Source organism: Phyllopteryx taeniolatus, chromosome 5, assembly GCF_024500385.1.
Source record: "Phyllopteryx taeniolatus isolate TA_2022b chromosome 5, UOR_Ptae_1.2, whole genome shotgun sequence".
NCBI lineage: Eukaryota > Metazoa > Chordata > Actinopteri > Syngnathiformes > Syngnathidae > Phyllopteryx > Phyllopteryx taeniolatus.
In genome coordinates, this window is record NC_084506.1 from 17,051,783 (window position 1) to 17,075,954 (window position 24,172).

General features: G+C 41.1%; 1 protein-coding gene across 4 annotated transcripts in view; it reads right to left on the reverse strand.

The window, feature by feature from the left end:
- Positions 1 to 14,737: 14,737 nt before the first annotated feature.
- The window catches only part of sema3d (sema domain, immunoglobulin domain (Ig), short basic domain, secreted, (semaphorin) 3D), an 81,779-nt gene continuing 72,344 nt past the window's right edge, over positions 14,738 to 24,172 (reverse strand). For 2 of the 4 annotated variants that reach the window (XR_009788505.1, XM_061773234.1), the window contains one exon: positions 14,738 to 16,016. The gene's annotated coding sequence lies outside the window, so the exon portion shown is untranslated. The remainder of the gene's footprint in view (positions 16,017 to 24,172) is intronic. The other 2 variants (XR_009788509.1, XR_009788508.1) reach the window with 1 other exon arrangement.

Genomic DNA, 24,172 nt, shown 5'->3' on the forward strand with positions numbered 1-24,172 from the left:
TCCAGTAAAAAAATAACTTCAAGTAGCTGATCAAAGTTCATATTGGTACATATTTCTTTAGTTCTATTCCAAGCCACCCATCTGCAACAGTTTTTCCGCTCTTCAGAGCATGTTGTTTCCACGCACACCACAGCTGAATGTTTTTGTCTTGTTGCTTTAACATTGGCTGATAAGGACATTGTGCACTGATTCAATGTGAATATGTAACAACCCATAATTGAGAGCACAGTGTTTGCTACATTGCTAAATTGAGTAATTAAACAAACCTGCAGCATTGTATTATCATCCTAAACTCTGTCCGGCTCTCTGTGGTATGCGGTGTGCCAGCAACTGCACAATGTATTGTGTTAAATTGGGCAAACGCTAAATGAAAACAGTGCCTCGATTCATCTGTTTTTAAAGATCAATCTCACAGGACGAAAATTGTTTTACCCCCCTCGAAAAAAAAAAAAATAATAAATCAAAATTTTATGAGTTGGGCAATACTGTTCATTTTCCTTCTGGAAGCTGTTGAGTACAAGTGATCATTTAGTGCCTGACATACACGCACACACAGCCAATCCTATTATCGTCACCCCATCCCATTCCTGCACTCCCTCGGGAAGGTGGTTAGCTCAATAAGGGGGTAGGTTGAGTGACAAATAATGGCACACTTGAAAGAGTCTTCCCCAAACAAAGACCCCCAGGCCATTAGAGCGTTTATGACACCCCGGCCGACAAAGTTATCAAACAAAGTAAATCCCCAAGGACAGATTATGAACGTGTGATGAGGCACAACAAGCATTTTAAATGGCTGCTAAGAAAACTTTTTATCGTAGGCACATGCAGAACCTTAAATTAAGGTATCTTATAACATCATAGCGGTGAAGTTTTGAATTTTGTATTGCCTGTGGCTGAACAGATATTTTATATCAGCAGACCTGCAACTAGACACAGGACGGTTACCGGTTTCAAGGTATACCGGACTTCTAAAAAGTCTTGGTTTCAAAATTGCTAGAGCTTACACTCAGTGGTATGATTTATTTTATTTTATCTCCCCCTACCATTATTGATTCGAGCGTCCAATGAACCCTACGACTTTTGGGAATTTTCCAGATACCGTGGCTTGGTAGAGGAAGTATATGCAAAAACACGTGCTTAAGAAGGGTGGCTGCTATAGGAGGCAATACTTCCAATACTATATCACTTTTACGAAAGCGGCACCCATCACTTTCCGACAAATTCAAAGTAACGTTCAGATCGACGTAATATTTTACAAAAGATGGAGTTGCTATAACTATCCTGTCCAAGTTATGACAATTTTAAATTTTGGACATATCCATACTATGTGTTCTCCTCCATGCCCTCTGAACTGTAGCCAACAGCCAATGAACATATTCTATCTTGCCATATTAAACAGATCTGCAATTCCACTGGTAAATCTCTTTAATAATAGTTGTATGTGGTGGATTTTATGAATTATGTTGCTGTAAACACTTTCTGTTTTGTTGTTCCATGTGACGTTTTCATTGGACAAAGACAAAAGTTAATTGGTGACTCTTCTGGAGACAGTTTGACAGCCTCCAATTAGATGACGAATAATGGTTTAATCCATTCCATACTGTTCTTAGCATAATTCGTCATGATGCGAGCTTGGATACTTCTGAGTTCCAGGACGTTTTTTTTTTCTCTCTCTCTCTGTCAGTTTCTGGCAGCATCACAGAAACTTCAGCCGCATCATGCATTTTTGTTTCTTTGCATAAGAATCTGCAATGCACTGCACTTTAAAAACTAATAAAGACCATCCATTATCTTTAAAAGATCTTCGAAGATGCAGAAAATGAACTTCCCTAAAAGTCAGTGACACTTAAGTTTATAATAGCCTGGCAGTATAGTGCAGTAAAAGCAGACAAGTGTGTGATAACGGCATTAGATAATGTGCTCATGCTTCCCTGAGACACGTCAATTCATCGTAACTTAATTAGCCTTCCCTTCATTAACATTATCTAAATAACATCCTGCTAAAAATTAATGACTCATTTGGCTAATTAGGATATCTTAAGTGAGGACTGAGACAGACTGTTTGGCAACTTAAGCACATGCCAAATGATGGCTGGTATGCTTTGTCCTTCAGCCTCGTGCAGATGGATAAGGATTCACATTTAAAGTGGCACCCAGGAATGTGTGTTTGGTCTGTGTGACAGCATGCGCAGGCATGTCCACGTGTGTGTGCGTCTGGGGTTGGACATGATGCTTAATGCAAAGAAACTGTTCCTAGAGCCTCTGTTTTTCCACACTACCTGAACATACAAAAAATGGTAAACGTGACACATTGGCAAAAGCACGCATCCGGTAGGACGTTTCGGTTCACCGGTAGGACGTTTCGGTTCATCTATGATGGCTCCGCCAACTGAACCTACATTTGGCTCTTGGTAAACTGTGAGGAACGATGACTAAATGGTAAACTAGAGGGAAAAGGAAGATGGAAATTAAGGGATGCAGAGGGAGTAATAGCATCCAGACAGAAGGCATGGGGCGACAAGGGAGAATGGGATCCAGAGATGGAGTGGGGGGGGGGGGGGTTAAGGACAACCACATGTACAAGAACAATACAAAGACAGAGGTTCAAAAACTCTCAAATGTATCAACAAAGAAGTAAAAATACTTCAAAATCAAAGCTGTGAAATTTTTCATGCCAAAAATGGCTCCTTGGAGATTGCATTAATGCTAATCAGCAACTTAAGAGAAGCTCAACAACGATAGAAAACATCATCAACAAACGCCATGCCTTTGCTGAATGAATGATGGCATATCATTCACATTTTTTTAAATATGCAATGTTAATCCGATTCTACTGAGAAGTGTTCTGCTTTCTAAATTGACGGGCCACAGTCACATTGTCTTAATGTGAAGTCCAAAGCTTTGGGGTCATGTTAAAATCCTTTCCAAAATCACAGTCTTCTGTAGAACAAGAACATCTAGATTCTGTAGGGTTGAAAGTTAACCAACGCAATGTCTCACACCAACCCATCCTCCAGTTGTTTATACAGGTGGTCGTCGGTTTTACAACGGTTCATATGGCTTTTCAGGTTGCAACTGACGTGCTATTAACTAGTTTGCGCAGCGACATAAGAATTCACGGCACGAGAGGAAGTATTTTTCATGCTGTAATCTTCTTTTCTGTTCGGCTTGTCCCGTTAGGGGTCGCCACATAGTGTCATCCTTTTCCATGTCAGCCTGTATCCTGCATCCTCCTCTCTAACACCAACTGCCCTTATGTCTTCCTTCACTACATCCATCAACCTTCTCTTTGGTCTTCCTCTAGCTCTCTTGCCTGGCAGCTCCATCCTTATCCTTCTACCAATATACGCCCTTTCTCTGCTCTGGACATATCCAAACCATCGAAGTCTGCTCTCCATCGAAGTCTGCTCTCTCTAACTTTCCTTCTCCTGTCCACTGAGTGCCTGCCTCACCTCTTCAAGAAAAGTTGCACAACTCTCTTCCTTTCTCAACTTCCACCACATGGTTCTCTGTTCTGCCTTTGTCTACTTAATCTTCCTCTCCACCACCAGAGTCATTTTGCACACCACCATCCTATGCTGTCTAGCCACACTCTCCCTACCACTATCTTTACAGTCCGTAAACTCCTTCAGATTACATCGTCTGCACAAAATGTAATCCACCTGCGTGCGTCTACCTCCGCTCTTGTAGGTCACCCTATGTTCCTGCCTCTTCTGGAAGAACGTGTTCACTACAGCTACTTCCATTCTTTTGGCAAAGTCTACCACCATCTGTCCCTCCAAGTTCCTTTCCTGGATGCTAAACTTACCCATCACTTCTTCATCACCCCTGTTTCCTTCACCAACGTCCATTACAATCTGCACCAATGACTCTCTGTCTGGGATGCTCAGAACTACTTCGTCTAGCTCCTTCCAGAATTTTTCTTTCACCTCTAGGTCAGATCCTACCTGGGGGCATAGTCACTAATCACATTACACATAACAAACTCAATTTCAAGTTTCAGCCTCATCACTCAATCTGATACTCTTTTCACCTCCAAGACATTCTTAGCTAACCCTTCCTTTAAAATAACCCCTACTTCATTTCTCTTCCCATCTACACCATGGTAAAATAATTTGAACTCTGCCCCTAAATTTCTAGCCTTACTGCCTTTCCACCTGCTCTCCTGGGGACACAATATATCAACCTTTCTCCTAATCATCATGTCAACCAAGTCCCGAGAGTCCCAACATTCAAAGTCCCCACATTCAGTTCTAGTCTCTATGCTTTCATTTTCTTTTTCTGCCTAATACTCTAATATTGATTGTAATTATGACTTTACTACAGCATTCTATGGACTTGCTCACAAATTCGGCTTGTGTCACTGCCGTCAGGTTGGAACATTGTCCATCCATCCATCCATTTTCTGAGCCGCTTCTCCTCACTAGGGTCGCGGGCGTGCTGGAGCCTATCCCAGCTGTCATCGGGCAGGAGGCGGGGTACACCCTGAACTGGTTGCCAGCCAATTGCAGGGCACATAGGAACAAACAACCATTCACACTCACAGTCATGCCTACGGGCAATTTAGAGTCTCCAATTCATGCATGTTTTTGGGATGTGGGAGGAAACCGGAGTGCCCGGAGAAAACCCACGCAGGCACGGGGAGAACATGCAAACTCCACACAGGCGGGGCCGGGGATTGAACCCGGGCCCTCAGAACTGTGAGGCTGACGCTCTAACCAGTCGGCCACCGTGCCGCGTGGAACATTCTCATTTAAAAAAAATTAAATAAAATCTAATCGTAGATTTTTCAGCAATCTTTTTCATGGGTTTTCAAAGAATACAGGCAAGTCCAAATTTAAAGTCGAGCGCCTTCAGTTTAGTGCTATGTTGTGCCACAACATGCCAAGCTGTACTGAAGAGGACTACTGGAAGAGATGCAGCATAACCAACAGCAAGAAGAGGGCACCCCTTGAGTGTGATACAGTTATCACATTTTGTCATTTTCATATTTGTTGCTCCCACAGAGCAGACAGAATATATGCCTGTGAGTATTGTATGTTCTGTATGTGTTGCCGCTTCGTGTGTGTGTAAAGTAGCAATTTTTTGAAGTTTTAAAATGACATGTAACATATACTAGTTACTGTTAGCCTGTCTGTGGTGTTTTGCATTTTATGTTCATTAAGCTAGACTTTCGTTTCGTTAGACAAAATTTAATAATTTGATTGATCATTTTGGTGTTTAAATACAATGTTTATTTTGTTTTGTTTTGTGTAAGTTCTACAGAAAAATTCAACTGGGAGTGACAAACAGTTTGAAGCAAGTACACTTTACCTCTTATTTGGAGTGTGCTCGTGAGAGTTTTCTTTTTATTTCCTCTGTGATGTTTTTATCCTCCCATTTCTTGACGAGAGAGTTACAGCAATACTTTAAAACTTGTGTTTTAAGAAGTTAAAATATGTTTAAAGTGAGTTCAAACAAATTATATGGTCTCTATATGTCAGATTTTCACCTATTGCTGGTGGGTCTGGATTGTATCCCCTGCGATAAATGGTTCACTGTAATTCCTTATGATGCCAGCTACATTACACAAAACTCCACCGCGACATTTCTTCCAGCTAAGCAGTACCACATTGGCGGAGACCTGATAGTGTCTGCCTCTCGAACAAAGAGGCTCTAGTGAGAGAAATATGCGCAGACACTGAACAAGAAGGATTGTTCATTGGCCAGAACAACCACTTGACTCCCATTTGCTGTGCATGTTGGTGACAGACTGCGCCGACAGCACGTTTCTGCTTAGCCATCTTAAGGCCCAATTAGCGCCAACACTTACCGACCATAACACGCTGAAAGACGGGAAATAAGTGGCACAATGCTTCTTGACATAACTATTGAAGATAGATTGATTGCCTCCACGTTTACACAACGATGATGAATGTTTGTTTCTTTTAGTGTACACGGAATGAAGATCCCCAAAATGACTAACTTGTATATTTTTCATACAATGGTGCTATGAGAAGTTGAATTTGTTCTCTTACCACGTTCGTAACTAAAAATATCTTTCCTCATTGAAATCATTGGAAATGTCAATCTGTTCTAGCGTCCCCTAAAATGTTGTAATGTTTTGATGGGCCTGTATTTTGGCTATTTAGACCTCTATAGAGTGACTCTCTAACATGGACTTAGTATAAAAGTAATGTTGTAACAAAAGCATGTTGGCTTCAATTTACATTTTCTCACTTTGCCAGACAACATTGGCTTTTTGTGTTACAGTCAAAGTGAAAAGATTGATGAAGATGCAATTTGTTTTTTGGGACAACTATCCATTTGGTGTGTGTACTGTATTTGTTGATGTTGGACACCTCCAAAATGATTTACATCCAGTCATTGAAGGAGTGTTTTTATTGCATCATCATGTTACAGAGGCTCTTAAATTGGGTTGCAATTCATCTTACTGTGTGTGTGTGTGTGTGTGTGTGTGTCTGTCTGTCTGTCTGTCTGTGTGCTCACCAATTTAACTGTGGAACCTAGAAGCAAATTTTCCTCATCCAAATGAATTATATTTGGAATAATTCGATACAGACTGAAAAGTGTGTTAAAAGGTTGTTTTTACACGCATTTTAGCATTATTAAGTAGGGCTGAATGTGTTAATTTAAAGGGCCATTTTCTCCAAGAGAAGCCTTTTTTCCACATTGTGTAGAGAGAAAAAAATCCATTCTTTCAGTGTGTGGTTTCAGGATAAAGCAAATCCCAGAGGGGAAGGAAAAATCCAATAAGCAAAACTTGTTTTTACTATTCACTGTTTATTCTTATTGAAGGGAAAAAAAAATTATTATAATTGGAAGAAGGATTTTTCTTAAAAAAACTAAATAAATAATACATTTTTTATATTTTAAGCCCATATTGCCCAGCCCAATAATTAAACGTCATACCGCAGTAAGCAGTCAACCATTTGTCATAAATTGGTCTAAATCTCTTTTTTAAAGACGTTCAAGTTCCTCTGACAGTAACGGTTGCAGTTTAGTATAATATTAATTATACCTTGAATGCAGTGTAAAACATAAACATATACATAACATATCACATGTGAGAATAAAAAAAAATATATTGGGGTGTGATGTTAATTCAGATTTTTCAGTAAGGGACATTTTGTGTTTGTGTGTATTTTGGATCACTTTAGAGATAGTAAAATTATTGCTGTCAAATGTCAAAACAGGTTAAATTTGACTGTGACAATATGTAAGTGTGAAACGTCTCTTTTCCAGAAAATTTTGTTCAAATTCAGATGTTATTATTATTGAGTTATTATTTCTGTAAAAGAGATACTGCTGTTCGCGTCAATGTCGCATGTGTTTGAATTCCCCCTCTCTCATTACAAGCTTCTACAGATTCCATAAAAGCCACAAGTTTATGGGAAAACAGTGAACACTCCATCATTCCATTTAGTGGGCTGCATGCCATCATAAAGAGCCCGCCGACACACTTGCAGTCTCTCCGAGTTACTACCCCCTTATTTACCACACTTTTACATCTCGTAATGATATCTCGTGTTGTTTTCTCACCCCGAGGTGAATTTTCACTTATTGCCATGGTGTCTGTTACAGAGTACAACAACAATACAGTAACTCACTTTACTACCATGGACAAGGGCGTGATGTCTCCACCTTGGCAACATGTGATCCGAGGTAACAAAACAGGCGTTCTATGGATAATGATACACATGAAAACCACATAGGAGTAAACGATGCTTACATGTATCAAATGTACTGTCGATATCTTGTCAATAAGTATTGCAACTTGCGCAGTCATGGGCAGTGTCCAGTGGCAATGAAGTATCTGATATATATAGAAAATAATGGTGGAATGCCCCAGGAGAAGTTTAACATTTTCTAGATAAATATTACCTCAAAAGCAACACGGGACGGTAGCCTCAGGGTTTGCATTTCTGGCATGGATCAAAGTTCTGAGGTTCTGGGGCCGACTTTCAGCTACAGCTTTTCTGTGTGTAGTTTGCATGTATTCCCTGTCCTTGCATGGGTTTTCTCAAGGTTTTCCGGGTTCCTCCCACGTTTCCAAAAACATGCATTTTAGGTTCATTACAGACTCTAAATTGTGCTTGGGTGTGAATGTGAGAGTTACTGCTTGTTTGTCTTTACGTGGCCTACAATTCGCCCATTGCCAACCAGCCCTTTGGAACCCTAGTTACAGAGTACAACAACAATATAAAATACTCACTCTACTACCATGAACAAATGTATGAACAATCCACCTTGGTGAATTGAGAAGAGAGGTAACAAAACAGCCTTTTTTGGATAGTAGAAACTGTCTAACATCAAGAAAACAAACGCACGATAATCTTACTTACAATCTGTCCAGGTTGATTGTATTTCCAGCCACCTGGAGATAGTTTAGCATCTGTCACCAGGACTTCTAAATCACCTTTGTGCGCACGTTTCCTCCTCTAGTTTAAGGTGTGAGAAGTAGACATGTTGGTGTTTATGATACAATCACCTTGGGGAGCCGAGCGTTGACGTGGGCTGCTCTCGAGGGGGTCACAGGCGTTGGCGTCGGGCATGCCCGTCTGATGCCCGCCCCTGTAGGGAGTGAACGGAAGAAGACTACAGGGACAGTGAGAATGTGTAGGTGAGAAATCACAGATGTGAACGCCACCTCTTTTAGCTCAAGCAGAGTCATGTAGCGATTTTTAACAGTTTACCAGATTTTCTTTTACTTTGTATTTATCTATTTAACGAAATCCTGCTGAGGATAAATCGAATGGATTTCAAAAGTAGCTCTACAAAGAAGATTGCAAGACTGCCTAGTGTCAGATTAACTACTTCTAAAGCAGGGATCACCAAACCTTTTTGAACCCGAGCTACTTTTTGGTTACTAATAAATGTGAAGGGCTGTCAGTTTGATACACTTTTCTGAAATACCAAATTTTCTCTATTCAAAATATTTGCGGGCAAATCATCTCGTTTGTCTACACAAACGCTATGATTTGGTCATTGACAATACTGATCTTTGAACTATACTTATTTTTTTACATTTCAAAATTCATGCCAATGCAAGTGTTATTTAAGAGAGAATAGCAACAAAAAGATCACAGGTTAGTGGGGTTATTGTTTTAGATTAGCAAGACAAAAAAAAAAAATCCATTTTACTGTTCTAGAGGGACAGACTGGGAACCAAACCTCCATCATCAGGTTTGTGAAAGACAATTTTGGTTTGGATTGTGTTTCTTTGAGTAATTTAGCAAAACATGATGGCTAACCTGCTAGCTAGCGTCAGCTCTACCTTGTGATATCCATTTTAAAGTAAAAAAGAGCGTATCTGCCATTGTGAGCAACAGAAAAGTCAGTAAATTAGCCAGTCCCTCAATGGTCTTGTTAACTGTCTTAGTTTCCACCATGTCTATTTTTAAATCAACTAAACTGTTGAAATTAAAATTATTACTGGTGTTTCATTTCGATTTGAAGCAATGTACCTCACGGGACATCTTTTCGAATGTCACTTCATACATTCAAACTACAGTGGTGGTGAAGTTTAAAATCATCTTTCAAGCCATTTCCCTGGTTTTCCCAGTCGCTCTGCCTTGGTCCAATGACAGTAATGGTTTGTTTACTAGTACTACCAATCAGTTGTGCAACCCGTGTAATGTCATGTTGAAAAGGTCTGATGTGATGTCCTGTGGTTTCCCACAGATGCACTAGTAGCTGAGGTACCACACTTATTTATTTATTTTTTTTACGTATAAGACTAATTGTTCGCTCTGCTGCCGGACACGCCACATCTTCAACCCTCACTGTCAGTGCAGTTGTCAGTCCAGCGCAGGTCTAGTTACTGCACGTTTTCACGTTTTGGCTTGAGATAATAAAGAGTAAAGGCAGGCCGGGTCAGATTAGAGCGGCCGGTCGGTGTATATTTTCATACAGCTGCAGACTACACTGACGCGCTAATGCCGCCGAGATGCTTCCACTCACTCGAGTGTGTTGACAGGACATACACGTTCTCCATTCTGGCTATTTGATATGCTGACGCCTGACCAGACAGTCTGATAGGATTGCGGAAAATGGCAAGGATATTACACTCTGGACGGGAATTTGTCATGCGAGATGATAATCATCTTTTTGTAGTTTGACGCAAGAAAAACCATGTCAAGGGTAAAGGATGTCTTAACAAATGTAGATACCCTGTCAGAAATTGTTACACCTAGTATTTTTAAACTCCTGGCCAGTTTCTAGTGGTAGTGATGTTTCCAATTTCTATACGGAATAAGTTGGAATTGCCCTGAAAGCAGTGGCGCTCTCCGTGGATCTCTTAGTGTTGCAGTTTAACGGCTACGACAGTACATCAAAATATGGCTGAATTTAGGCCATAAACAGAATTTTGTTTTAACTGACAATAAGAATAGCCAATAATAATGCGAGTTGCTCCATGATGAACCAATTATATGGCATCAATAGAACCATGCCAAGTTAGGTTGACACACAGCACATTAGCAACGAGATGTGCTAATTTGTATAGCCTACTGCTGCAGTGGGACAGCGCTGAAAAAAGAAAAGAAAATGGGTGTTTCCTCAGAAGAAATGACAGGAGACTCAACGGATGACATTGTTGACAAAAAAGGCCTGAAAAGTTTCCATCTGAAAACAACAAATTGTATCCAAGAAGACAGGCTACCAGTAAGCACCGTTGAAAATAAGGGATTTAAGTGGATATTTAAATAAATGGACTCTGGTTACCAACATGGACCTTGGTTTCCTCATATTCGGTTTTCCAATGTAGCCAAGAATTTTCATTTCGGTGCATCATTAGTATAAACGGCGTGTGAAAAAAGATAACGCAGTTCATGGAATGAATGATGAGCAGCATAGAAAAACGCCACCGACGTTCAACTCCAGCCATATCGTTTGAGGTGTCACAAAAGCAAAAAATATTAGCGTCAAAGTCACTGTTCTAGCTTGACAAGTTTTCACAAATGTTCTATTGTAACATGTTACACAAAAATCTTGACAACTTTTCACAAAAAGCTCTTTATTTCTGCGTTTTTTCGTCATAAACCGGTTTGAAAACCAAACCATGTTCTGCTGCAAATTGCTAAAGAATGGAAAGAGCTACAGAACTAACTTTTTTTTCTGGTGAAAGAAGAGTACTCTTTCTTTTGGTATTGTCTGGGTTTTGAAAGATTGGTCAAAATTCTCTGAAAGGGCTGGCAATATGGTGAACTGTGCTTTGAACACAGCTGGCATTGAATCAGTAATTGACACTCCATTTTTTAGCTGTGTCTAATTTACCATATTTTCACGACCATAAGGCGCACTTAAAAGTCTTGGACGAGGCGTCTTATAATGCGGCGCGTCTTATGTGTGCAAAGAGTTCCAAAATCTGTAAATGTTGTTGTGTGATGAGCGCTCCACTTGACTGACTGGGAGCATTTCCTGCCGACACGCTGCTTATATAGAAGAAGGCGGACGTGACTGAGGACAGCATGCGGACATAAAGGGGGAAGGGGGAACGTGACAGAGGAGGCTAAAGACACGCCCCCAGTAGGTATATAGTTCCTGTATGTGCATCGGTTTGGCTAAGGACCTCTGAAAATTGCACCTACAAAGAGACATGCTTACGAAGCACAGTTTAAACTGCAAGCTATTAGTTACGCGGAGGAACATGGGAATCGAACAGTCGCAGCCGTGAGAGAATTCAAGATCAATGAATCCAGGGTTCGCAAGTGGAGGAAGCAGGAAAACGAGCTTCGCCAAGTCAAGAAGACGAAGCTGAGTTTCCGCGGAAAAAAAGAAAAACAAAACGCGGAAACAAGGCGAGGTGGCCCGGGTTGGAAGACCAACTCGAGCAATGGATTAATGAGCAAAGAACAGCTCGGAGAAGCATCTCTACAGTCACCATTCGACTGAGTGCAATAACTCGGGGCTTGCCATCATTCCGGGAGGCTTGACGAACTGCTGGACATCCATGTCAACAGGGCGATCAAAGTGAAGTTGCAAGCGGCGTGGGAGCCATGGATAACAGATGCCGAACACAGCTTTACTAAGACTAGGAGGCAGCGCCGGGCGAGTTACGCCACAATTTGTGAATGGGTTGTGGATGCTTGGGCTAACGTGTCTGCTTGCACTCTTGTTCGAGCTTTCGTAAAAGCCGGCATCATTTCTGAGGAGCCGCACGGCAACGAGACTGACTCCGACAATGACGAGAGGGAACCTGGCGTGTTTGATGGAGAACTTGCCGAGCTTTTCATTTTGGATACAGAAGATGAGGACTTTGATGGATTTGTGGATGAGGATTGATAAAAAAATAACGTGAGTACATTGCTAAATACGTCAATAAAGTACAACCGAACTCAGTTTTGCTCCCGCTGCCTTTTCAAAAACATTGTTTTACGTGCATGCATGCTACCGTATGTTTTAAGATAGCGTATGTTTTACCATGCCTGCGCCCAATAATACGGTGCACCTTATGTATGTGTTAAATACAGAAATAGACCCTGTAAGTAAGACTGCGCCTTTTAATACATTGCGCCTTATGGTCGTGAAAATGCGGTAGGCTATTAGGTTTGATTTGAAGCCTGTAGTTTGTTTGCCCTGCTCCCCACTGTTATTCACACACAGGCCAAAACCCTGTTGTTTACCAACATGCAGACACACATGTCACGAGACATCTAACCTCCTATATTTTATTTCTCTCTCTCTGTGGTCAGAATAACACAAAATAAATGGTTTACCAGCAAGACAGCACGCCATATTTCACTTGAATTATTATATTATTTGGGGCAGGGGGATAAGTCACTTTCAGATCAGAAAAAAAGTTTTATGTCGTGCCATTAAATAAGCCCAAAGCCGACCATCTCACTCTGATGCTTGCGGATTTTAATTCCGCATGCCAATGGTGGGCCAACAAGTCCTGTGATGACAACTTTACAGCCTCGCTGAGCACGGAGTGGGACAGCAACCAGGACGCTAACTTTAGCTTCAATTCTCACACAAATTATATTCCCCAGAACAGATGACGATTGCAGATGTTTGCCATTTTTTTACTGGGTCATCTTAATTGCATATTGGACTGACTGAATAAAAATAGGGATGAACAATAGAGAAGCGCCGCTAACATACATCATGCCAAGTCATAATGAGTTGTTGGCGCAGTACTGTCCTGTTTTCCAATAGAAACATTTATGGGCCAAACAGAATTGAATTGTATTGTTGTGGCTCAGTGAAGTGATGCCTGATGACACATTTAAATATTTGGTCTACATTTCATTGTGGTGGATGTGAATATGAACTGGCTGTGTCGAAAGTGTCGAAATGATAACCTCAATTCCACTTTTGATAGATGATAGAAACAGATCTGATAGGTCAGTGGAGGCGTGCCGCTAGAAGAGTTCACTATTGATTAACTATCCCTTGGTCTGCTGTATTGACATATTTTCAAGTTTCTCTGTATGACCTTGTTGTGTGTGATGACCTTGATAAGTGGGTGAATTGACCAGACTTAAGTTATGTACTCTTTCTAACATCATCCTTAACAGAAAATCTAGCATTTTCCCAAAACCCAGCGATATGGCCACAACTTCACGCTTTCACATAACGACACAGCATCCCACAATCATACTATTAAATGCGTGATTACATCCGTGTCAGGCATCTGGTGTGAAGTAAAAGACAAAAAAAAATTGTCAAAGACAATTGAAAAATTATTGTGAGTTGTCCCTTAAGCCGGCTGCACACCAAGTGATGCAGTGAACGCCAATCCAAAATTGGATTGGCGAACGCCATGTTGTACTTTCATACTTTCCTAACAAATATTATGTTTACTGATACCAAGCGAGATCCAGCCGGCTACCGCCTCGCCACATAAATATATTGTTTTACAATAAAGCAGTGGTGCCTTGAGATACGAGTTTAATTTGTCCCGTGAACACACACGTAACTCAAAACAGTCATATCTTAAATTATCTTTACCTATTGAAATTAATGGTTTATTCTGTTCCACCCTTCCCAAAAATGCAACAAAATGTTTTATTTTTAATAAGAAAAATAGCACTCTATATTATTGTACAGTAATGGATTAATTATCGTCACTGATGGTGTAGTGGTACACTCGCCTGACTTTGGTGCAGGCAGCGTGGCTTCAGTTCCCACTCAGTGACGGTGTGAAAGTGAGTGCGAATGGTTGTCCGTGTCTATGTGCCTTGCGACTGACTGGCGACCAGTTCAGGGTGTAGTCTGCCATTCGCCCGAAGTCAGCTGGGATAGGCTCCAGCGCCCCGTGACCCTAACCAGGATAAACGGTGTTGAAAATGGATGGATGGATGGATTAATTAGTGTAAGGAATTAAACCGTTTTTGTCATATTTTTCGCTTCAGTTCAATAGATATTGTGCTGCTCCTTGTGGTGTGCACACTAACACAGACACACACAGAAGTGTTTCCCAAGTGACTATGTATTCTCCTGTCGTATTAATTGTTTTCTGCAAGGGATACAAAAATATGCCTGTGAGTGTTGTTTTATTATATATCTACATGCGTTGCTCCACCAGTTGTTTAAATATCCGTGGCTTAAAGGATTAAAACACGCAATAACGATGCTTTGGATGCTCTTCATTAGCCCGTCTATAATGTTTTCCATTGTTTATTAACATTAAGCGAAACAGACTTTATTGAGACAAAACTCTGGTCTTTTTAAATACACAACATCAGAATCAGAATCAGAATTATCTTTATTTGCCAAGTATGTCCAACAAAAACACAAGGAATTTGTCTCCGGTAGTTGGAGCCGCTCTTGTACGACAACAGACAGTCAATTGACAGAGAACACTTTTGAGACATAAAGACATTGACAAAAAACAGTCACTGAGCAATAAAGGGTTAATAGTTATCTGGTAATGCAGGTACATTTATTTATTTTTTAGACAATTGTGCAAAAGATGCAGAGTCCTCTAGCACTTAGAGCAGTTCGAATGACTTATATTGCAATAGTCCGGTGAAATGACCATTGTGCAAAGGGCGCCGAGACTTCAAGGAGTGTATGCAGTTTAAAGTGACGAGTAGCGCGATAATCTGGGACAATGTTGATTGTGCAAATGTTGCAGATACTCCTCAATCAGTGTGCAAATGGAGCAGATGCTACTCTGGCATGAGTGGCCAGTATTGGTCAACAACAGATATGCAAATAGTGCAGCGTGGTGAGACTACTACAGTGAGTGCAGGAGTAATATATAATTGGCCCCACAGAAATGTGACAACGAACTCAAGTCAAAAAAATTGCCAGCGTGTTGTAATGGAATTGTAGGTTAGGTGTTTAAGAAGTTGATCGCAAGAGGGAAGAAGCTGTTGGAATGTCTGCTGATCTAGTTTGCATTGATCGGTCTGCTGGTGACCGGGATGTGGAGGGTCTGAGAGGATTTTGCACGCTCTTGTCTTAGTTCTAGCAGCGTGCAAGTCCTCAAGGGTGGGTAGGGGGGTACCAACAATCCTTTCAGCAGTTTTGATTGTCCGTTGCAGTCGGAGTTTGTCTTTTTTTGTAGCAGCACCAAACCAGACTGTGATGGAAGAACACAGGACTGATTCGATGACCGCTGTGTAGAACTGCCTCAGCAGTTCCTGTGGCAGGCCGTGCTTGTACATGTAACATGTACATGTAACATGTAATTTGTTTTATGTTAACATGAAGTTTGAAAGTTAACTTTAACTCGAGTGGTAATAAACGGCTTGAAGCTGTCACGCGTTGATTCAGACGGGACCCAAGAGCAGGCAGAGGCAGAAAGGTTGTGATGAAAAGTTTATTGAAAAGGGTCCTTGAGATATGCTGGCGGGTTGTTGAGGCAGGGAATGTGTGGCAGGCGGTGGTCGAGGACAGGCGGCTGGCTTGCCGGCGTGGTGACGGGAGTCGACTTGACGAGGAACACGGAGGGAACACTGAGGACAAGGAGAAACTCTGGCAAGGTTTTCCGGGTTCAGGCAGGCTTAAAAGCAGGTGGTAACGAGGGCTGATTGGTGACAGGTGCGCGGCCGAGGAAGGTGCTGGAAAGAGAGAGGGGAAGGGAGAGAGAGAGTGAGAGGGCGCAAAGCGCCACCCAGGCTCCAATAGTAGAACTCCAGAGCAGCTCATGAGAGAAGAAGGTACGGGATTCGGACAGGCAGGAAAGAAGGCAAAACTAGGCAGGTGTACGTGTGCAGGATCTCTTTGTGTAAGACAAGAACACGGATGAGATCGAGGTAATAGGATATAAACGGCAGCAGAACGTGACTGACTTCCAGGAGTCGTGGAGTCTGGGACCGGCTTAAGTATGACACTCGCTTGCATCTGGTCCTAGCTCCAACTCCTCTCTTCAATCAACACACATACTGCTATATTGTCTTGACAGCCACTGGGATCAGGCCATTCTTGTAAAAGAGATTTTTGGTGTCAGTGAGGTTTTCCTCGCTAAAGAAAAGGTTTAAAAAAAAAAAAGGGTGATTCGCAAACTGTAATTTGCCTGCGATTGTCCGTCTAGTACAGTCGCAGGTGTGCAGCCGGCATTAAATACAGTACAGGCACTATCACGTCTCAGTAACGGCTGTGATACTACCTCAGAAGTGGAAAATCGAGAAGTTGACCTTTCCATGTTCCATGTTCAATTGTTACTGTACCAGTAAACGTGTAGACACAAAACATGTCAACTAACGAGATTGCACATTGACACTGTGTGGTCCATGTACAGTTTCACTGGTACTTTTTGTTGACAAACACAGTGTTGATGAACACCAGATGTATTACTCTGATTGCCTCTTATTTTCTGATGCAGTGGTTTTTGGGTGTCAGATTGAATTCTTAGCATTGGATCCAAGTATGAGGAATGTCTGCTTGGCCACCAGTCTTCCAGTGAGGCGACATTTTTAGCTTGTTTTTCTCCTTCCCACTGAGCCAAAGTTGGTGTGCTCTTGAACGCCTCCCATCACTCCCACACTCGAGCTCCTCTCCACTCTGCTTGCCTTTATTGTTCAAAGAAGTATAGTTGGGCAGCATCTGCTTGTGGCACCGAGCATACGTGTTTGTCAGTAGTATCGCCACTATTCAGTATTGCATAAGGAGAAAACTTGCACAGTTACCATAAAGCTGATGTCTATTCCATGGCCATTTCGCCAGGTGCTGTGGAGTGTCAGACAAGGTGTTCATTTACACACCAGGAGCTCCACATGGTACCAAGCAGAGAGAAAAAAAAAACATGCCTCTATGTATTGGAGAAGAAACAGAGGGTAACAAAAGAAAGTGCTAAATGTGAATAAATATTTTCTCAGCACACCCGAGGTCATTGGCACACGATGCGACCTCTTAAACACACAACGTAACACATATGGCACTTGCATTCAGCATGTTAATAGCATTCCTTCTCCATCTACTGGCAATAGCTTCAGACATCCCATATGTACAACGTACAAGGGTCTAGTGCATGGATTCTCAAGTAGTTCATCGACATGAACGTTCTGGGTGGTCAAAAATGAATGCAAAATATTGATCTGATATCATAGCTATGGTCATTTGATTGACTTTACTGCTACAGTACTTTGTAGCTTGCGAAAACTTGCAATTTCAATTGTAGTTAATTGACTTTTTTACATGTAGTTACTGTCTTCCTCAATTTCATTGTATTTTCTTTGTACATATACTGTATTATAGGTGGTTTTTATTTTTAATCGTCCCAAATCAGTCTATGAAACTTAATGTTTGACCAGCTACCTAAACTGTTAAATTAGCTTACCTGTCTTTGTGAGTTTTGTAGTGACGGATGAAGTTCAATGTTGTTGTTGTTGTGTCTTTAATGCACGAGTTGCAAACCATGCAGGTCGCCATCCTCTTTTTGCAGACTTTATCGACAACACAATCCTTAAAGCCAAATTTGATCATCTTTGGAGCTTCTTCCATTGGCGTTCATGCAGGTGGCTACGTCACACTGGCAAGTGCGCAACAATGCAGAGTGAGTTGCCAGGTTGGCGCAAATGACCCCACAAAATGTTTCTTAAATTTAAAAAAATAATAACATTAAAAAAAAGGCAAACTGTCTCAATTAAAATGCAGGTTTCCAACTCTAAACATGATGACTTGTCAAGTCGTAGTTCAAGTCAAAGTCAAGTCGAGTCTCTTGGCTGCCAAGTCAAAGTCAAGTCAATTCTTTCTAAAGTATTTGGCAAGCAATTCCTGAGTCATAAAACTGGCAAGAGATGGGGGGGGGGGGGGGGGGGGGGGACTCGAGTCAAATGACTTGACTCGAGTCCCCCCCATCTCTGCCCCCACCAGTCAATGCCGTGGCTGCAGACTCCAAACACGGGTCATCGGTCTGGCCTCTGCACCTGGTCAATGAGAGCAAATGAGTGCTCAGCCGTCGTTTCGGGACAATGGTCGCAGTGTGCGACACCATGGGAGGCCCCCAGACCAACTGCGGGGCCCCTGTGACAATGTCCATGCATCCTGTTGCTGTCAGCAGCCCACCTCCCCGTTTTGCTCTCTTTCAAAAAGAAATTCCGACCCAAGCCCCATTTTTTTTTACTTTCCTTTAAATTTTGCCGACAGCAGTGGTGTCAAACTCTGAGTTTGACACCTGTGCCATACAGCGTGTTGTGACCATGGTTAATGTAACTGTCATAAATGCGTAGGCCGTGACCACCAAACTAAATTATTTCAAGTTCAAATTCTGAGAACGCATGTTTTGGGTCGTGTTTTGCCACAGCAGGAAGCTAAAAATACAAGAGAGTGAACAGAGAAGCTCGAGAAGAACAAAAAATAAATAAAATAACAGGAACATGGGATTCAACCTTGAGCTGTACCTGCACAAGTTTCTTGGCAGCGCTCCGGCAGCTTTCTTTCAACTTTCAGGGATTATTTCACAATGTCAATGCAAGAGCAACTTATTGATTTATTGAATGGTATCTGACCCTGGATGGAAGTGATAGCTGAGATCAAAGGTCCACTAAAAGCCTTGTCTTCTGTGGTTCAATTATTTTGTCATAGTGCTTTTTGACTTTTGCTTTGGTTTTATGATATTTATTGGTTTGAATATCCAGCATAATTTTCCGTCATTATAAATTTTGCAGAAATTATTCTATTTATTTGTATAATACTTGGCACATAAATAGTAATAGTAGTAACATTTTGACTGTAGTATTACGTTAGCATATGTTAATGATAGTGTACAAATTCAGATTCCGTTGTCAGCATAGGAATGGAACTCCTACTCCTGTACTACCTGTACACAGTTTGTTATTAATCTTTGTTTACTTGACATTTTTGGCATTGAAATGTCAACAATGTAGTTAACTTATGGAACACAGAACTGAAACTGAACTGAAAAGGTGTGAATCCCTTGCTGTGTTAAAAAAATTCAGGTTTAAAAACAAAATACTAGAAATTAAAGCAGATATGAATAGGCGAAACTGTAGAAATGTCAGAACTCGTGGATGTGTTCAATTAAGTGGAAAAAAATGTATGTATAAGTACGTATATGTGTGTGTATGAGGGTATAATATGTGTATGCATATCTATGTACGTGTGTGTACTGCACATACACTCATATTTACATGTATAAGTAAGTGCATTTATATGTATGACTATCTGCACAAAGGTTTAGAGGGGTGTGTGCCTTTTTCTTTTCTATGGGATATATTATATGAATAGCCTATTATTATTTAAACATGACTAAGGTCAAAATATATAGAAAACAAGATGTAGGACTACTTTAGATACTAGAAGTTTCTAAGTTCTCTTTTGAACATGTAAATTGTCCTTGACAATGACTATCGATGTTCTTTTTCTTTTAACCCATTTTTTCTTTTACTTTCTAATTATAATGTTTTCTGTTATGTTCGTATGTTCAAAAAACATTCAGTGAATTGTATTTTAGTTGTAAGAGCAAGCATGTGAGACTGCCCTCAACCACATCCTAAGCAAAAAGCTGGGGAGTCTGTGCAAAAACAGGTCATGTAAGCCGTAAAATGTGTTTTTATACGACCCGTTCACCTCTGAGGAAGGGTGGGGGGAGGTGGAGGATAGCCTCTAAATATATCTTCAGTGATGGTGGTTCGTGCAGGTTCCCATCTCTCTGCCCTGTAACTGACTCCATCCTTTCAGACGACCCGCGTCGTAAAGTACGACCGCGACTTCCCGCTGGTTTTGCTGCCAGCCTCAAATGAAGCTTTTAGTGAGGCTCAGGAACACCCTCAGCCAAATTAGCTCTGTCACCAACTTCCTGCCTCCACATCGGATGGAAAATCGTCAGCGGTGGCAAAAGTACTCACAGTCACATAAAGATGATTCTGATTCTGATTCTGACTCTGTAGTTAATTTGAAGTACAGGTATGAGCCCATTATGACAAAGGAGTACAAAGTTGTTGTCCATTGTAGGGAGTAAAAATAAATATCAGGTATCTACACTTTCATCCACCAAATCCATAGTTTTTCCATAGCCAAAAAGGTTGACTGTCCTGAATTGGGGAAGACGAGTGGCGACAAAGCAGTCACTGGAGTCTGCTTTGTGATTAATGGCTGCGAGTGTGACCCTGAACTTGATGGTAGAACTTTTTACATTGCGAGGTAGCCTACGCACAAGCACGCACACACACACGAAATAAATAACTCGTGGTCAGGTGGTGAGAACGTACAGGCTGAGTTATATTGCACCATCAGCCTTGAATTGTAGGTGTTCTTCTCCCCACATTTATTTAAAACTTTGATTCTTCAAGGCTACATGTAAGTCTTGGACATTATATAATTTTAATGTTGAGTTGCCACAGTTTGAAAAGTGCTTGAATGTTTAAGAAAGGGCTAGAAATACTAACTGCCCTGGGATTGGCTGGCAACCAGTTCAGGGTGTACCCCGCCTCCTGCCTGATGACAGCTGGGATAGGCTCCAGCACGCCCGCGACCCTAGTGGGGAGAAGCGGCTCAGAAAATGGATGGATGGATGGATAGAAATACTAACAAATGCATAGCTCACTGATTAGATGTCTACTCGGTACAACATACCATGGTTTCCCTAATTAGTGGTTGCAACCCGTAAAAATGCCGTGTCTTAATTATTCTGTGGCTGAGTCGTCTGAACTTGAAATAGTCTCCTTCCAAAACAAACTGGGTTAATTCCACTTCATATTTTTTATTTATTTATTTATTTTTACATCCTCTTTTATGTTTTCGACACTTATCAATTTTCTATGCTGCTTATCCTCATTAGGGTCGTTGATGTGCTTAATCTTATCCGACCTCGCTTTGTGGGAGAGGCGGAGAACACCAGGGTCGGGACACCAATAGTTGCCAGCCAATCACAGGACACAAATAGCAGAACATAGACATACAAGCATTTGTATTCACCTTCATACCTAAGGACATTTTAGTCTTCAATTAACCCAACATGCATATTTTTGAATCTCGGGGAGAACTTGCAAACTCCAAACACTAAGGCTGGAGCCCGGATTTGAACCCCAAACCTCAGAAGTGTTAGGGCGGACTTGCTATTTTTCTTAAAAACACAAAACCCAAAAAAAATTGTGTGTGTGTGGAATGGATTAATTAATTGCATTTCAAGTCATTTCAATCGGGGAAAATGATTTGATACTAAATTAAGTACAAGCTTGGTAATTAAATGTATCCGTCATGAGTCAAGATACCATTGCATATGCATTAGCCTAATTAATTACCTTTTCCTCTTAGGTTTTTGTTATTAAAACATTTTTTGTTTTTGTTGTATATTTTAAGTAGGTGCAACATTCAAAATTTCCCCACAGCTGTAAGGTGCTGAAAAATCTAGAAAAATTATACAGAAAGTACTTGAAAAGTGAAAGATTTATGAACGCTGTGTTAGCCCGTGCTCTTGCATTTGTTGACGGGCGCTGTGTTGGAATCCATCTTTGGTTCAAGGTGATGTCATGTGGTTAATGTCGAGCCTTTTCACCCATTCGTCAGACGTCTCCTGCGGAACAGCCCATCCATCAGCGGGAGTCAGACCAACTCTTGGGTGGGTTACCTTACACCGCAAATCCCGGGTCTCTTGTTTATTTTTACCCCCTTGTCAACGTCCATTTTACCCCCTTTTCCTATCGATGCATCCAATACTTCCTTCAATCCGCAAACTCGCTCCCCGCGTTGTATCTTTATCTTTTTTTTCTTCCCTTCTCTACTTCTTTCCCCCTCAGGCACCATCACTCTTGTCTCTCCCGCCCTCACACGAGCTGGCCAGTAAAAACAGGAGCAGGCTCATGGGAGCCCATTAAAGACAAGAAACGCAGCTTGAGAGCTCTGCTTGCAGAGCAAACGACCACAGGCGCACAGTTCACCACTGAGCAACAAAAGCCAACTGTAACCTTCCCGTCTACAAGCCAAACAGCACGGAGTACAGTATTAGGAGATATCCAAGTACTCACTTTTCTATCCTTTGGATTCTCCCTTAAAGTCTAAAGATAATCTGGGCGTTTATGAGCCTTATTTACGCCTATTTCCAACCAAAGCCGGGGTCGAGCCAATTATCTAATGGCTCAAAAGCAGCCTGGCCTATACTGACCACTATCAGCATCCGGAAACATCCCGAAAACAAGTCAATTTAATCAAGAACAAAGCCAAATTGAAAGCAAAAAATGTAACAGTTAGGGCTGAGGGAAAAAATTTAATAACTCTGCTAAGTCGACTTCAAAAATAGGTCGACGCAGAATTTCTGCCTTGAAGGTGCGCCGGGAACAAAAAAAGAAAACAAATAGTTCCGCCCGGAACAGTGTTTGCGCTGCCGGAACCAATGTTTCACATGGACATTTATTGCAGACGGACACAGTGTTGGGCCATTGATAAACTTTTGTGAAAAACGAAAGAGGAGCATCTGGAAGTGATTTTTAAGACACTGTTAGATGTGTAATGTACACATAACATGATGTATGGGTGACCGGAATGGTGGTTAGCGTTTGTTTTTTTTTTTACCTAAAATGGTAATTGCTCGCACTCTAATGCTAATCGCAAATGCTAACTGTTTAGCAAGCTGATTTTGTTGTCTCAAATTCTGTACAGAGTTTAGGCTATACCATACACTCAGGACCGACATATGCAGTTTTAGTCCAGAATAAAATACATGTTGGTAGTAAAAAAAAAAAAGGCAGTGATTATCTTTAGCATAATCAATTCTAAAAAGATTTGATTGATAGAAGTATGTTCATACTCATGCTGCTGTTTAGGTTGCAGCTGTGTGTGCAGCTATATTCAGTCCTACGATAGCCCATGTGACCATAAATAGCCAATCAAACTGTTTGTTTACTGAAAGAGATTTGTGGGATTGATGACACTGTTTGGATTGTTCAAAAGTTCGGAAAGTTTTTGAAAATGAATGGACCGACCAGTACTTTTTAATTGTTTCGTAAACCAGCATAAAATTTTTTAGCATATCTTTTATCTATAAATGTGGTAACGTCCAAATAAAACAGATCCTTTGACCAAACATATCCACTGAACTTGGAGCCCAAAACACACAAGATAAGCATAATGAGATTTATCCATGTTCATGCATTGTTGTCTTTTAGTAGGCTGAAAATACGGTAATCTACAACCCCATTCCAGTGAAGTTAGGACGTTGTGTTAAACATAAATAAAAACAGAATACAATGATTTGCAAATCATGTTCAACCTATATTTAATTGACTACACTACAAAGACAAGATATTTAATGTTCATACTGATAAACCTTATTATTTTGAGCAAATAATCATTAACTTTGAATTTTATGGGTGCAACACGTTCCAAAAAAGCTGGGACAGGTGGCAAAAAAGACTGAGAAAGTTGAGGAATGCTCATCAAACACCTGTTGGAACATCCCACAGGTGAACAGACTAATTGGGAACAGGTGGGTGCCATGATTGGGTATAAAAGGAGCTTCCCTGAATTGCTCAGTCATTCACAGGCAAAGATGGGGCGAGGTTCACCTCTTTGTGAACAAATGCGTGAGAAAATAGTCGAACAGTTTAAGGACAATGTTTCTCAACAATTGCAAGGAATTTAGGGATTTCATCATCTACGACCATATCGTCATCAAAAGGTTCAGAGAATCTGGAGAAATCACTGCATGTAAGCGGCAAGGCCGAAAACCATCATTGAATGCCCGTGACCTTCGATCCCTCAGGCGGCACTGCATCAAAAACCGACATCAATGTGTAAAGGATATCACCACATGGGCTCA